Raw genomic sequence first — 17,261 nt, forward strand, 5'->3', positions numbered from 1 at the left:
GCCCTACAAACTGACATCAGGAACCTGGACTGCTGAGTTTTCTTTCCCAGGGAAAATGGCCGAAGGATGTGCCCAGGGGCCCCTGGCCCTGACTGCAAAAAATCCTTATATCGAAGGATGGACCCCACACCGAAGTTGTCCCCACCTCAAACTTGTGCTGCCCTGATAGACCCAAGGGAGCCCTACAAACTGACATCAGGAACCTGGACTGCTGAGTTTTCTTTCCCAGGGAAAATGGAAAAAGGATGTGCCCAGGGGCCCCAGGCCCTGACTGCAAAGAATCCTTATATCGAAGGATGGACCCCACACCGAAGTTGTCCCCACTTCAAACTTGTGCTGCCCTGATAGACCCAAGGGAGCCCTACAAACTGACATCAGGAACCTGGACTGCTGAGTTTTCTTTCCCAGGGAAAATGGAAAAAGGATGTGCCCAGGGGCCCTGGCCCTGACTGCAAAAAATCCTTATATCGAAGGATGGAACCCACACCGAAGTTGTCCCCACCTCAAACTTGTGCTGCCCTGATAGACCCAAGGGAGCCCTACAAACTGACATCAGGAACCTGGACTGCTGAGTTTTCTTTCCCAGGGAAAATGGAAAAAGGATGTGCCCAGGGGCCCCTGGCCCTGACTGCAAAGAATCCTTATATCGAAGGATGGACCTCACACCGAAGTTGTCCCCACCTCAAACTTGTGCTGCCCTGATAGACCCAAGGGAGCCCTACAAACTGACATCAGGAACCTGGACTGCTGAGTTTTCTTTCCCAGGGAAAATGGAAAAAGGATGTGCCCAGGGGCCCCTGGCCCTGACTGCAAAAAATCCTTATATCTAAGGATGGACCCCAGACCGAAGTTGTCCCCACCTCAAACTTGTGCTGCCCTGATAGACCCAAGGGAGCCCTACAAACTGACATCAGGAACCTAGACTGCTGAGTTTTCTTTCCCAGGGAAAATGGAAAAAGGATGTGCCCAGGGGCCCCTGGCCCTGACTGCAAAAAATCCTTATATCGAAGGATGGACCCCACACCGAAGTTGTCCCCACCTCAAACTTGTGCTGCCCTGATAGACCCAAGGGAGCCCTACAAACTGACATCAGGAACCTGGACTGCTGAGTTTTCTTTCCCAGGGAAAATGGAAAAAGGATGTGCCCAGGGGCCCCAGGCCCTGACTGCAAAGAATCCTTATAACGAAGGATGGACCCCACACCGAAGTTATCCCCACTTCAAACTTGTGCTGCCCTGATAGACCCAAGGGAGCCCTACAAACTGACATCAGGAACCTGGACTGCTGAGTTTTCTTTCCCAGGGAAAATGGAAAAAGGATGTGCCCAGGGGCCCCTGGACATGGGCTGGGGCCTCACTGCAAAGAATCCTTATATCAAAGGATGGACCCCACACCGAAGATGTCCCCACCTCAAACTTGTGCTGCCCTGATAGACCCAAGGGAGCCCTACAAACTGACATCAGGAACCTGGACTGCTGAGTTTTCTTTCCCAGGGAAAATGGAAAAAGGATGTGCCCAGGGTTCCCAGGCCCTGGGCCCCGGGGCCTCACTGCAAAGAATCCTTATATCGAAGGATGGACCCCACACCGAAGTTGTCCCCACCTCAAACTTGTGCTGCCCTGATAGACCCAAGGGAGCCCTACAAACTGACATCAGGAACCTGGACTGCTGAGTTTTCTTTCCCAGGGAAAATGGAAAAAGGATGTGCCCAGGGGCCCCTGGCCCTGACTGCAAAAAATCCTTATATCGAAGGATGGACCCCACACCGAAGTTGTCCCCACCTCAAACTTGTGCTGCCCTGATAGACCCAAGGGAGCCCTACAAACTGACATCAGGAACCTGGACTGCTGAGTTTTCTTTCCCAGGGAAAATGGAAAAAGGATGTGCCCAGGGGCCCCTGGCCCTGACTGCAAAGAATCCTTATATCGAAGGATGGACCTCACACCGAAGTTGTCCCCACCTCAAACTTGTGCTGCCCTGATAGACCCAAGGGAGCCCTACAAACTGACATCAGGAACCTGGACTGCTGAGTTTTCTTTTCCAGGGAAAATGGAAAAAGGATGTGCCCAGGGGCCCCTGGCCCTGGGCTGGGGCCTCACTGCAAAGAATCCTTATATCGAAGGATGGACCCCACACCGAAGTTGTCCCCACCTCAAACTTGTGCTGCCCTGATAGACCCAAGGGAGCCCTACAAACTGACATCAGGAACCTGGACTGCTGAGTTTTCTTTCCCAGGGAAAATGGAAAAAGGATGTGCCCAGGGGCCCCTGGCCCTGACTGCAAAAAATCCTTATATCGAAGGATGGACCCCACACCGAAGTTGTCCCCACCTCAAACTTGTGCTGCCCTGATAGACCCAAGGGAGCCCTACAAACTGACATCAGGAACCTGGACTGCTGAGTTTTCTTTCCCAGGGAAAATGGAAAAAGGATGTGCCCAGGGGCCCCTGGCCCTGACTGCAAAAAATCCTTATATCGAAGGATGGACCCCACACCGAAGTTGTCCCCACCTCAAACTTGTGCTGCCCTGATAGACCCAAGGGAGCCCTACAAACTGACATCAGGAACCTGGACTGCTGAGTTTTCTTTCCCAGGGAAAATGGCCGAAGGATGTGCCCAGGGGCCCCTGGCCCTGACTGCAAAAAATCCTTATATCGAAGGATGGACCCCACACCGAAGTTGTCCCCACCTCAAACTTGTGCTGCCCTGATAGACCCAAGGGAGCCCTACAAACTGACATCAGGAACCTGGACTGCTGAGTTTTCTTTCCCAGGGAAAATGGAAAAAGGATGTGCCCAGGGGCCCCAGGCCCTGACTGCAAAGAATCCTTATATCGAAGGATGGACCCCACACCGAAGTTGTCCCCACTTCAAACTTGTGCTGCCCTGATAGACCCAAGGGAGCCCTACAAACTGACATCAGGAACCTGGACTGCTGAGTTTTCTTTCCCAGGGAAAATGGAAAAAGGATGTGCCCAGGGGCCCTGGCCCTGACTGCAAAAAATCCTTATATCGAAGGATGGAACCCACACCGAAGTTGTCCCCACCTCAAACTTGTGCTGCCCTGATAGACCCAAGGGAGCCCTACAAACTGACATCAGGAACCTGGACTGCTGAGTTTTCTTTCCCAGGGAAAATGGAAAAAGGATGTGCCCAGGGGCCCCTGGCCCTGACTGCAAAGAATCCTTATATCGAAGGATGGACCTCACACCGAAGTTGTCCCCACCTCAAACTTGTGCTGCCCTGATAGACCCAAGGGAGCCCTACAAACTGACATCAGGAACCTGGACTGCTGAGTTTTCTTTCCCAGGGAAAATGGAAAAAGGATGTGCCCAGGGGCCCCTGGCCCTGACTGCAAAAAATCCTTATATCTAAGGATGGACCCCAGACCGAAGTTGTCCCCACCTCAAACTTGTGCTGCCCTGATAGACCCAAGGGAGCCCTACAAACTGACATCAGGAACCTAGACTGCTGAGTTTTCTTTCCCAGGGAAAATGGAAAAAGGATGTGCCCAGGGGCCCCTGGCCCTGACTGCAAAAAATCCTTATATCGAAGGATGGACCCCACACCGAAGTTGTCCCCACCTCAAACTTGTGCTGCCCTGATAGACCCAAGGGAGCCCTACAAACTGACATCAGGAACCTGGACTGCTGAGTTTTCTTTCCCAGGGAAAATGGAAAAAGGATGTGCCCAGGGGCCCCAGGCCCTGACTGCAAAGAATCCTTATAACGAAGGATGGACCCCACACCGAAGTTATCCCCACTTCAAACTTGTGCTGCCCTGATAGACCCAAGGGAGCCCTACAAACTGACATCAGGAACCTGGACTGCTGAGTTTTCTTTCCCAGGGAAAATGGAAAAAGGATGTGCCCAGGGGCCCCTGGACATGGGCTGGGGCCTCACTGCAAAGAATCCTTATATCAAAGGATGGACCCCACACCGAAGATGTCCCCACCTCAAACTTGTGCTGCCCTGATAGACCCAAGGGAGCCCTACAAACTGACATCAGGAACCTGGACTGCTGAGTTTTCTTTCCCAGGGAAAATGGAAAAAGGATGTGCCCAGGGTTCCCAGGCCCTGGGCCCCGGGGCCTCACTGCAAAGAATCCTTATATCGAAGGATGGACCCCACACCGAAGTTGTCCCCACCTCAAACTTGTGCTGCCCTGATAGACCCAAGGGAGCCCTACAAACTGACATCAGGAACCTGGACTGCTGAGTTTTCTTTCCCAGGGAAAATGGAAAAAGGATGTGCCCAGGGGCCCCTGGCCCTGACTGCAAAAAATCCTTATATCGAAGGATGGACCCCACACCGAAGTTGTCCCCACCTCAAACTTGTGCTGCCCTGATAGACCCAAGGGAGCCCTACAAACTGACATCAGGAACCTGGACTGCTGAGTTTTCTTTCCCAGGGAAAATGGAAAAAGGATGTGCCCAGGGGCCCCTGGCCCTGACTGCAAAGAATCCTTATATCGAAGGATGGACCTCACACCGAAGTTGTCCCCACCTCAAACTTGTGCTGCCCTGATAGACCCAAGGGAGCCCTACAAACTGACATCAGGAACCTGGACTGCTGAGTTTTCTTTTCCAGGGAAAATGGAAAAAGGATGTGCCCAGGGGCCCCTGGCCCTGGGCTGGGGCCTCACTGCAAAGAATCCTTATATCGAAGGATGGACCCCACACCGAAGTTGTCCCCACCTCAAACTTGTGCTGCCCTGATAGACCCAAGGGAGCCCTACAAACTGACATCAGGAACCTGGACTGCTGAGTTTTCTTTCCCAGGGAAAATGGAAAAAGGATGTGCCCAGGGGCCCCTGGCCCTGACTGCAAAAAATCCTTATATCGAAGGATGGACCCCACACCGAAGTTGTCCCCACCTCAAACTTGTGCTGCCCTGATAGACCCAAGGGAGCCCTACAAACTGACATCAGGAACCTGGACTGCTGAGTTTTCTTTCCCAGGGAAAATGGAAAAAGGATGTGCCCAGGGGCCCCTGGCCCTGGGCTGGGGCCTCACTGCAAAGAATCCTTATATCGAAGGATGGACCCCACACCGAAGTTGTCCCCACCTCAAACTTGTGCTGCCCTGATAGACCCAAGGGAGCCCTACAAACTGACATCAGGAACCTGGACTGCTGAGTTTTCTTTTCCAGGGAAAATGGAAAAAGGATGTGCCCAGGGGCCCCTGGCCCTGGGCTGGGGCCTCACTGCAAAAAATCCTTATATCGAAGGATGGACCCCACACCGAAGTTGTCCCCACCTCAAACTTGTGCTGCCCTGATAGACCCAAGGGAGCCCTACAAACTGACATCAGGAACCTGGACTGCTGAGTTTTCTTTCCCAGGGAAAATGGAAAAAGGATGTGCCCAGGGGCCCCTGGCCCTGACTGCAAAAAATCCTTATATCAAAGGATGGACCCCACACCGAAGTTGTCCCCACCTCAAACTTGTGCTGCCCTGATAGACCCAAGGGAGCCCTACAAACTGACATCAGGAACCTGGACTGCTGAGTTTTCTTTCCCAGGGAAAAGGGAAAAAGGATGTGCCCAGGGTTTCCAGGCCCTGGGCCCCGGGGCCTCACTGCAAAAAATCCTTATATCGAAGGATGGACCCCACACCGAAGTTGTCCCCACCTCAAACTTGTGCTGCCCTGATAGACCCAAGGGAGCCCTACAAACTGACATCAGGAACCTGGACTGCTGAGTTTTCTTTCCCAGGGAAAATGGAAAAAGGATGTGCCCAGGGGCCCCTGGCCCTGACTGCAAAGAATCCTTATATCGAAGGATGGACCCCACACCGAAGTTGTCCCCACCTCAAACTTGTGCTGCCCTGATAGACCCAAGGGAGCCCTACAAACTGACATCAGGAACCTGGACTGCTGAGTTTTCTTTCCCAGGGAAAATGGAAAAAGGATGTGCCCAGGGGCCCCTGGCCCTGACTGCAAAGAATCCTTATATCGAAGGATGGACCCCACACCGAAGTTGTCCCCACCTCAAACTTGTGCTGCCCTGATAGACCCAAGGGAGCCCTACAAACTGACATCAGGAACCTGGACTGCTGAGTTTTCTTTCCCAGGGAAAATGGAAAAAGGATGTGCCCAGGGGCCCCTGGACATGGGCTGGGGCCTCACTGCAAAGAATCCTTATATCAAAGGATGGCCCCCACACCGAAGATGTCCCCACCTCAAACTTGTGCTGCCCTGATAGACCCAAGGGAGCCCTACAAACTGACATCAGGAACCTGGACTGCTGAGTTTTCTTTTCCAGGGAAAATGGAAAAAGGATGTGCCCAGGGGCCCCTGGCCCTGGGCCCCGGGGCCGCACTGCAAAGAATCCTTATATCGAAGGATGGACCCCACACCGAAGTTGTCCCCACCTCAAACTTGTGCTGCCCTGATAGACCCAAGGGAGCCCTACAAACTGACATCAGGAACCTGGACTGCTGAGTTTTCTTTCCCAGGGAAAATGGAAAAAGGATGTGCCCAGGGGCCCCTGCCCCTGACTGCAAAAAATCCTTATATCGAAGGATGGACCCCACACCGAAGTTGTCCCCACCTCAAACTTGTGCTGCCCTGATAGACCCAAGGGAGCCCTACAAACTGACATCAGGAACCTGGACTGCTGAGTTTTCTTTCCCAGGGAAAATGGAAAAAGGATGTGCCCAGGGGCCCCTGGCCCTGACTGCAAAAAATCCTTATATCGAAGGATGGACCCCACACCGAAGTTGTCCCCACCTCAAACTTGTGCTGCCCTGATAGACCCAAGGGAGCCCTACAAACTGACATCAGGAACCTGGACTGCTGAGTTTTCTTTCCCAGGGAAAATGGCCGAAGGATGTGCCCAGGGGCCCCTGGCCCTGACTGCAAAAAATCCTTATATCGAAGGATGGACCCCACACCGAAGTTGTCCCCACCTCAAACTTGTGCTGCCCTGATAGACCCAAGGGAGCCCTACAAACTGACATCAGGAACCTGGACTGCTGAGTTTTCTTTCCCAGGGAAAATGGAAAAAGGATGTGCCCAGGGGCCCCAGGCCCTGACTGCAAAGAATCCTTATATCGAAGGATGGACCCCACACCGAAGTTGTCCCCACTTCAAACTTGTGCTGCCCTGATAGACCCAAGGGAGCCCTACAAACTGACATCAGGAACCTGGACTGCTGAGTTTTCTTTCCCAGGGAAAATGGAAAAAGGATGTGCCCAGGGGCCCCTGGCCCTGACTGCAAAAAATCCTTATATCGAAGGATGGAACCCACACCGAAGTTGTCCCCACCTCAAACTTGTGCTGCCCTGATAGACCCAAGGGAACCCTACAAACTGACATCAGGAACCTGGACTGCTGAGTTTTCTTTCCCAGGGAAAATGAAAAAAGGGTGTGCCCAGGGGCCCCTGGCCCTGGGCTGCGGCCTCACTGCAAAGAATCCTTATATCGAAGGATGGACCCCACACCGAAGTTGTCCCCACCTCAAACTTGTGCTGCCCTGATAGACCCAAGGGAGCCCTACAAACTGACATCAGGAACCTGGACTGCTGAGTTTTCTTTCCCAGGGAAAATGGAAAAAGGATGTGCCCAGGGGCCCCTGGCCCTGGGCTGGGGCCTCACTGCAAAGAATCCTTATATCGAAGGATGGACCCCACACCGAAGTTGTCCCCACCTCAAACTTGTGCTGCCCTGATAGACCCAAGGGAGCCCTACAAACTGACATCAGGAACCTGGACTGCTGAGTTTTCTTTCCCAGGGAAAATGGAAAAAGGATGTGCCCAGGGGCCCCTGGCCCTGACTGCAAAAAATCCTTATATCGAAGGATGGACCCCACACCGAAATTGTCCCCACCTCACACTTGTGCTGCCCTGATAGACCCAAGGGAGCCCTACAAACTGACATCAGGAACCTGGACTGCTGAGTTTTCTTTCCCAGGGAAAATGGCCGAAGGATGTGCCCAGGGGCCCCTGGCCCTGACTGCAAAGAATCCTTATATCGAAGGATGGACCCCACACCGAAGTTGTCCCCACCTCAAACTTGTGCTGCCCTGATAGACCCAAGGGAGCCCTACAAACTGACATCAGGAACCTGGACTGCTGAGTTTTCTTTCCCAGGGAAAATGGAAAAAGGATGTGCCCAGGGGCCCCAGGCCCTGACTGCAAAGAATCCTTATATCGAAGGATGGACCCCACACCGAAGTTATCCCCACTTCAAACTTGTGCTGCCCTGATAGACCCAAGGGAGCCCTACAAACTGACATCAGGAACCTGGACTGCTGAGTTTTCTTTCCCAGGGAAAATGGAAAAAGGATGTGCCCAGGGGCCCCTGGCCCTGACTGCAAAGAATCCTTATATCGAAGGATGGACCCCACACCGAAGTTGTCCCCACCTCAAACTTGTGCTGCCCTGATAGACCCAAGGGAGTCCTACAAACTGACATCAGGAACCTGGACTGCTGAGTTTTCTTTCCCAGGGAAAATGGAAAAAGGATGTGCCCAGGGGCCCCTGGCCCTGACTGCAAAAAATCCTTATATCGAAGGATGGACCCCACACCGAAGTTGTCCCCACCTCAAACTTGTGCTGCCCTGATAGACCCAAGGGAGCCCTACAAACTGACATCAGGAACCTGGACTGCTGAGTTTTCTTTCCCAGGGAAAATGGAAAAAGGATGTGCCCAGGGTTCCCAGGCCCTGGGCCCCGGGGCCTCACTGCAAAGAATCCTTATATCGAAGGATGGACCCCACACCGAAGTTGTCCCCACCTCAAACTTGTGCTGCCCTGATAGACCCAAGGGAGCCCTACAAACTGACATCAGGAACCTGGACTGCTGAGTTTTCTTTCCCAGGGAAAATGGAAAAAGGATGTGCCCAGGGGCCCCTGGCCCTGACTGCAAAAAATCCTTATATCGAAGGATGGACCCCACACCGAAGTTGTCCCCACCTCAAACTTGTGCTGCCCTGATAGACCCAAGGGAGCCCTACAAACTGACATCAGGAACCTGGACTGCTGAGTTTTCTTTCCCAGGGAAAATGGAAAAAGGATGTGCCATGGGGCCCCTGGCCCTGACTGCAAAGAATCCTTATATCGAAGGATGGACCTCACACCGAAGTTGTCCCCACCTCAAACTTGTGCTGCCCTGATAGACCCAAGGGAGCCCTACAAACTGACATCAGCAACCTGGACTGCTGAGTTTTCTTTCCCAGGGAAAATGGAAAAAGGATGTGCCCAGGGGCCCCTGGCCCTGACTGCAAAAAATCCTTATATCGAAGGATGGACCCCACACCGAAGTTGTCCCCACCTCAAACTTGTGCTGCCCTGATAGACCCAAGGGAGCCCTACAAACTGACATCAGGAACCTGGACTGCTGAGTTTTCTTTCCCAGGGAAAATGGAAAAAGGATGTGCCCAGGGGCCCCTGGCCCTGTCTGCAAAGAATCCTTATATCGAAGGATGGACCCCACACCGAAGTTGTCCCCACCTCAAACTTGTGCTGCCCTGATAGACCCAAGGGAGCCCTACAAACTGACATCAGGAACCTGGACTGCTGAGTTTTCTTTCCCAGGGAAAATGGAAAAAGGATGTGCCCAGGGGCCCCTGGCCCTGACTGCAAAAAATCCTTATATCGAAGGATGGACCCCACACCGAAGTTGTCCCCACCTCAAACTTGTGCTGCCCTGATAGACCCAAGGGAGCCCTACAAACTGACATCAGGAACCTGGACTGCTGAGTTTTCTTTCCCAGGGAAAATGGAAAAAGGATGTGCCCAGGGGCCCCAGGCCCTGACTGCAAAGAATCCTTATAACGAAGGATGGACCCCACACCGAAGATATCCCCACTTCAAACTTGTGCTGCCCTGATAGACCCAAGGGAGCCCTACAAACTGACATCAGGAACCTGGACTGCTGAGTTTTCTTTCCCAGGGAAAATGGAAAAAGGATGTGCCCAGGGGCCCCTGGCCCTGACTGCAAAAAATCCTTATATCGAAGGATGGACCCCACACCGAAGTTGTCCCCACCTCAAACTTGTGCTGCCCTGATAGACCCAAGGGAGCCCTACAAACTGACATCAGGAACCTGGACTGCTGAGTTTTCTTTCCCAGGGAAAATGGAAAAAGGATGTGCCCAGGGGCCCCTGGCCCTGGGCTGGGGCCTCACTGCAAAGAATCCTTATATCGAAGGATGGACCCCACACCGAAGTTGTCCCCACCTCAAACTTGTGCTGCCCTGATAGACCCAAGGGAGCCCTACAAACTGACATCAGGAACCTAGACTGCTGAGTTTTCTTTCCCAGGGAAAATGGAAAAAGGATGTGCCCAGGGGCCCCTGGCCCTGACTGCAAAAAATCCTTATATCGAAGGATGGACCCCACACCGAAGTTGTCCCCACCTCAAACTTGTGCTGCCCTGATAGACCCAAGGGAACCCTACAAACTGACATCAGGAAACTGGACTGCTGAGTTTTCTTTCCCAGGGAAAATGGAAAAAGGATGTGCCCAGGGGCCCCTGGCCCTGGGCTGGGGCCTCACTGCAAAGAATCCTTATATCGAAGGATGGACCCCACACCGAAGTTGTCCCCACCTCAAACTTGTGCTGCCCTGATAGACCCAAGGGAGCCCTACAAACTGACATCAGGAACCTAGACTGCTGAGTTTTCTTTCCCAGGGAAAATGGAAAAAGGATGTGCCCAGGGGCCCCTGGCCCTGACTGCAAAAAATCCTTATATCGAAGGATGGACCCCACACCGAAGTTGTCCCCACCTCAAACTTGTGCTGCCCTGATAGACCCAAGGGAGCCCTACAAACTGACATCAGGAAACTGGACTGCTGAGTTTTCTTTCCCAGGGAAAATGGAAAAAGGATGTGCCCAGGGGCCCCTGGCCCTGACTGCAAAAAATCCTTATATCGAAGGATGGACCCCACACCGAAGTTGTCCCCACCTCAAACTTGTGCTGCCCTGATAGACCCAAGGGAGCCCTACAAACTGACATCAGGAACCTGGACTGCTGAGTTTTCTTTCCCAGGGAAAATGGAAAAAGGATGTGCCCAGGGGCCCCTGGCCCTGACTGCAAAGAATCCTTATATCGAAGGATGGACCTCACACCGAAGTTGTCCCCACCTCAAACTTGTGCTGCCCTGATAGACCCAAGGGAGCCCTACAAACTGACATCAGCAACCTGGACTGCTGAGTTTTCTTTCCCAGGGAAAATGGAAAAAGGATGTGCCCAGGGGCCCCTGGCCCTGACTGCAAAAAATCCTTATATCGAAGGATGGACCCCAGACCGAAGTTGTCCCCACCTCAAACTTGTGCTGCCCTGATAGACCCAAGGGAGCCCTACAAACTGACATCAGGAACCTGGACTGCTGAGTTTTCTTTCCCAGGGAAAATGGAAAAAGGATGTGCCCAGGGGCCCCTGGCCCTGTCTGCAAAGAATCCTTATATCGAAGGATGGACCCCACACCGAAGTTGTCCCCACCTCAAACTTGTGCTGCCCTGATAGACCCAAGGGAGCCCTACAAACTGACATCAGGAACCTGGACTGCTGAGTTTTCTTTCCCAGGGAAAATGGAAAAAGGATGTGCCCAGGGGCCCCTGGCCCTGACTGCAAAAAATCCTTATATCGAAGGATGGACCCCACACCGAAGTTGTCCCCACCTCAAACTTGTGCTGCCCTGATAGACCCAAGGGAGCCCTACAAACTGACATCAGGAACCTGGACTGCTGAGTTTTCTTTCCCAGGGAAAATGGAAAAAGGATGTGCCCAGGGGCCCCTGGACATGGGCTGGGGCCTCACTGCAAAGAATCCTTATATCAAAGGATGGCCCCCACACCGAAGATGTCCCCACCTCAAACTTGTGCTGCCCTGATAGACCCAAGGGAGCCCTACAAACTGACATCAGGAACCTGGACTGCTGAGTTTTCTTTTCCAGGGAAAATGGAAAAAGGATGTGCCCAGGGGCCCCTGGCCCTGGGCCCCGGGGCCGCACTGCAAAGAATCCTTATATCGAAGGATGGACCCCACACCGAAGTTGTCCCCACCTCAAACTTGTGCTGCCCTGATAGACCCAAGGGAGCCCTACAAACTGACATCAGGAACCTGGACTGCTGAGTTTTCTTTCCCAGGGAAAATGGAAAAAGGATGTGCCCAGGGGCCCCTGGCCCTGACTGCAAAAAATCCTTATATCGAAGGATGGACCCCACACCGAAGTTGTCCCCACCTCAAACTTGTGCTGCCCTGATAGACCCAAGGGAGCCCTACAAACTGACATCAGGAACCTGGACTGCTGAGTTTTCTTTCCCAGGGAAAATGGAAAAAGGATGTGCCCAGGGGCCCCTGGCCCTGACTGCAAAAAATCCTTATATCGAAGGATGGACCCCACACCGAAGTTGTCCCCACCTCAAACTTGTGCTGCCCTGATAGACCCAAGGGAGCCCTACAAACTGACATCAGGAACCTGGACTGCTGAGTTTTCTTTCCCAGGGAAAATGGAAAAAGGATGTGCCCAGGGGCCCCTGGCCCTGACTGCAAAAAATCCTTATATCGAAGGATGGACCCCACACCGAAGTTGTCCCCACCTCAAACTTGTGCTGCCCTGATAGACCCAAGGGAGCCCTACAAACTGACATCAGGAACCTGGACTGCTGAGTTTTCTTTCCCAGGGAAAATGGCCGAAGGATGTGCCCAGGGGCCCCTGGCCCTGACTGCAAAAAATCCTTATATCGAAGGATGGACCCCACACCGAAGTTGTCCCCACCTCAAACTTGTGCTGCCCTGATAGACCCAAGGGAGCCCTACAAACTGACATCAGGAACCTGGACTGCTGAGTTTTCTTTCCCAGGGAAAATGGAAAAAGGATGTGCCCAGGGGCCCCAGGCCCTGACTGCAAAGAATCCTTATATCGAAGGATGGACCCCAGACCGAAGTTGTCCCCACTTCAAACTTGTGCTGCCCTGATAGACCCAAGGGAGCCCTACAAACTGACATCAGGAACCTGGACTGCTGAGTTTTCTTTCCCAGGGAAAATGGAAAAAGGATGTGCCCAGGGGCCCCTGGCCCTGACTGCAAAAAATCCTTATATCGAAGGATGGAACCCACACCGAAGTTGTCCCCACCTCAAACTTGTGCTGCCCTGATAGACCCAAGGGAACCCTACAAACTGACATCAGGAACCTGGACTGCTGAGTTTTCTTTCCCAGGGAAAATGGAAAAAGGGTGTGCCCAGGGGCCCCTGGCCCTGGGCTGGGGCCTCACTGCAAAGAATCCTTATATCGAAGGATGGACCCCACACCGAAGTTGTCCCCACCTCAAACTTGTGCTGCCCTGATAGACCCAAGGGAGCCCTACAAACTGACATCAGGAACCTGGACTGCTGAGTTTTCTTTCCCAGGGAAAATGGAAAAAGGATGTGCCCAGGGGCCCCTGGCCCTGGGCTGGGGCCTCAATGCAAAGAATCCTTATATCGAAGGATGGACCCCACACCGAAGTTGTCCCCACCTCAAACTTGTGCTGCCCTGATAGACCCAAGGGAGCCCTACAAACTGACATCAGGAACCTGGACTGCTGAGTTTTCTTTCCCAGGGAAAATGGCCGAAGGATGTGCCCAGGGGCCCCTGGCCCTGACTGCAAAAAATCCTTATATCGAAGGATGGACCCCACACCGAAATTGTCCCCACCTCACACTTGTGCTGCCCTGATAGACCCAAGGGAGCCCTACAAACTGACATCAGGAACCTGGACTGCTGAGTTTTCTTTCCCAGGGAAAATGGCCGAAGGATGTGCCCAGGGGCCCCTGGCCCTGACTGCAAAAAATCCTTATATCGAAGGATGGACCCCACACCGAAGTTGTCCCCACCTCAAACTTGTGCTGCCCTGATAGACCCAAGGGAGCCCTACAAACTGACATCAGGAACCTGGACTGCTGAGTTTTCTTTCCCAGGGAAAATGGAAAAAGGGTGTGCCCAGGGGCCCCAGGCCCTGACTGCAAAGAATCCTTATATCGAAGGATGGACCCCACACCGAAGTTATCCCCACTTCAAACTTGTGCTGCCCTGATAGAACCAAGGGAGCCCTACAAACTGACATCAGGAACCTGGACTGCTGAGTTTTCTTTCCCAGGGAAAATGGAAAAAGGATGTGCCCAGGGGCCCCTGGCCCTGACTGCAAAGAATCCTTATATCGAAGGATGGACCCCACACCGAAGTTGTCCCCACCTCAAACTTGTGCTGCCCTGATAGACCCAAGGGAGTCCTACAAACTGACATCAGGAACCTGGACTGCTGAGTTTTCTTTCCCAGGGAAAATGGAAAAAGGATGTGCCCAGGGGCCCCTGGCCCTGACTGCAAAAAATCCTTATATCGAAGGATGGACCCCACACCGAAGTTGTCCCCACCTCAAACTTGTGCTGCCCTGATAGACCCAAGGGAGCCCTACAAACTGACATCAGGAACCTGGACTGCTGAGTTTTCTTTCCCAGGGAAAATGGAAAAAGGATGTGCCCAGGGTTCCCAGGCCCTGGGCCCCGGGGCCTCACTGCAAAGAATCCTTATATCGAAGGATGGACCCCACACCGAAGTTGTCCCCACCTCAAACTTGTGCTGCCCTGATAGACCCAAGGGAGCCCTACAAACTGACATCAGGAACCTGGACTGCTGAGTTTTCTTTCCCAGGGAAAATGGAAAAAGGATGTGCCCAGGGGCCCCTGGCCCTGACTGCAAAAAATCCTTATATCGAAGGATGGACCCCACACCGAAGTTGTCCCCACCTCAAACTTGTGCTGCCCTGATAGACCCAAGGGAGCCCTACAAACTGACATCAGGAACCTGGACTGCTGAGTTTTCTTTCCCAGGGAAAATGGAAAAAGGATGTGCCCAGGGGCCCCTGGCCCTGACTGCAAAGAATCCTTATATCGAAGGATGGACCTCACACCGAAGTTGTCCCCACCTCAAACTTGTGCTGCCCTGATAGACCCAAGGGAGCCCTACAAACTGACATCAGCAACCTGGACTGCTGAGTTTTCTTTCCCAGGGAAAATGGAAAAAGGATGTGCCCAGGGGCCCCTGGCCCTGACTGCAAAAAATCCTTATATCGAAGGATGGACCCCACACCGAAGTTGTCCCCACCTCAAACTTGTGCTGCCCTGATAGACCCAAGGGAGCCCTACAAACTGACATCAGGAACCTGGACTGCTGAGTTTTCTTTCCCAGGGAAAATGGAAAAAGGATGTGCCCAGGGGCCCCTGGCCCTGTCTGCAAAGAATCCTTATATCGAAGGATGGACCCCACACCGAAGTTGTCCCCACCTCAAACTTGTGCTGCCCTGATAGACCCAAGGGAGCCCTACAAACTGACATCAGGAACCTGGACTGCTGAGTTTTCTTTCCCAGGGAAAATGGAAAAAGGATGTGCCCAGGGGCCCCTGGCCCTGACTGCAAAAAATCCTTATATCGAAGGATGGACCCCACACCGAAGTTGTCCCCACCTCAAACTTGTGCTGCCCTGATAGACCCAAGGGAGCCCTACAAACTGACATCAGGAACCTGGACTGCTGAGTTTTCTTTCCCAGGGAAAATGGAAAAAGGATGTGCCCAGGGGCCCCAGGCCCTGACTGCAAAGAATCCTTATAACGAAGAATGGACCCCACACCGAAGATATCCCCACTTCAAACTTGTGCTGCCCTGATAGACCCAAGGGAGCCCTACAAACTGACATCAGGAACCTGGACTGCTGAGTTTTCTTTCCCAGGGAAAATGGAAAAAGGATGTGCCCAGGGGCCCCTGGCCCTGACTGCAAAAAATCCTTATATCGAAGGATGGACCCCACACCGAAGTTGTCCCCACCTCAAACTTGTGCTGCCCTGATAGACCCAAGGGAGCCCTACAAACTGACATCAGGAACCTGGACTGCTGAGTTTTCTTTCCCAGGGAAAATGGAAAAAGGATGTGCCCAGGGGCCCCTGGCCCTGGGCTGGGGCCTCACTGCAAAGAATCCTTATATCGAAGGATGGACCCCACACCGAAGTTGTCCCCACCTCAAACTTGTGCTGCCCTGATAGACCCAAGGGAGCCCTACAAACTGACATCAGGAACCTAGACTGCTGAGTTTTCTTTCCCAGGGAAAATGGAAAAAGGATGTGCCCAGGGGCCCCTGGCCCTGACTGCAAAAAATCCTTATATCGAAGGATGGACCCCACACCGAAGTTGTCCCCACCTCAAACTTGTGCTGCCCTGATAGACCCAAGGGAACCCTACAAACTGACATCAGGAAACTGGACTGCTGAGTTTTCTTTCCCAGGGAAAATGGAAAAAGGATGTGCCCAGGGGCCCCTGGCCCTGGGCTGGGGCCTCACTGCAAAGAATCCTTATATCGAAGGATGGACCCCACACCGAAGTTGTCCCCACCTCAAACTTGTGCTGCCCTGATAGACCCAAGGGAGCCCTACAAACTGACATCAGGAACCTGGACTGCTGAGTTTTCTTTCCCAGGGAAAATGGAAAAAGGATGTGCCAAGGGGCCCCTGGCCCTGACTGCAAAAAATCCTTATATCGAAGGATGGACCCCACACCGAAGTTGTCCCCACCTCAAACTTGTGCTGCCCTGATAGACCCAAGGGAACCCTACAAACTGACATCAGGAAACTGGACTGCTGAGTTTTCTTTCCCAGGGAAAATGGAAAAAGGATGTGCCCAGGGGCCCCAGGCCCTGACTGCAAAAAATCCTTATATCGAAGGATGGACCCCACACCGAAGTTGTCCCCACCTCAAACTTGTGCTGCCCTGATAGACCCAAGGGAGCCCTACAAACTGACATCAGGAACCTGGACTGCTGAGTTTTCTTTCCCAGGGAAAATGGAAAAAGGATGTGCCCAGGGGCCCCTGGCCCTGACTGCAAAGAATCCTTATATCGAAGGATGGACCTCACACCGAAGTTGTCCCCACCTCAAACTTGTGCTGCCCTGATAGACCCAAGGGAGCCCTACAAACTGACATCAGCAACCTGGACTGCTGAGTTTTCTTTCCCAGGGAAAATGGAAAAAGGATGTGCCCAGGGGCCCCTGGCCCTGACTGCAAAAAATCCTTATATCGAAGGATGGACCCCACACCGAAGTTGTCCCCACCTCAAACTTGTGCTGCCCTGATAGACCCAAGGGAGCCCTACAAACTGACATCAGGAACCTGGACTGCTGAGTTTTCTTTCCCAGGGAAAATGGAAAAAGGATGTGCCAAGGGGCCCCTGGCCCTGTCTGCAAAGAATCCTTATATCGAAGGATGGACCCCACACCGAAGTTGTCCCCACCT

Source organism: Lonchura striata, chromosome 23 (assembly GCF_050655825.1).
Source record: "Lonchura striata isolate lonStrDom1 chromosome 23, ASM5065582v1, whole genome shotgun sequence".
NCBI classification, from domain to species: Eukaryota; Metazoa; Chordata; class Aves; order Passeriformes; family Estrildidae; genus Lonchura; species Lonchura striata.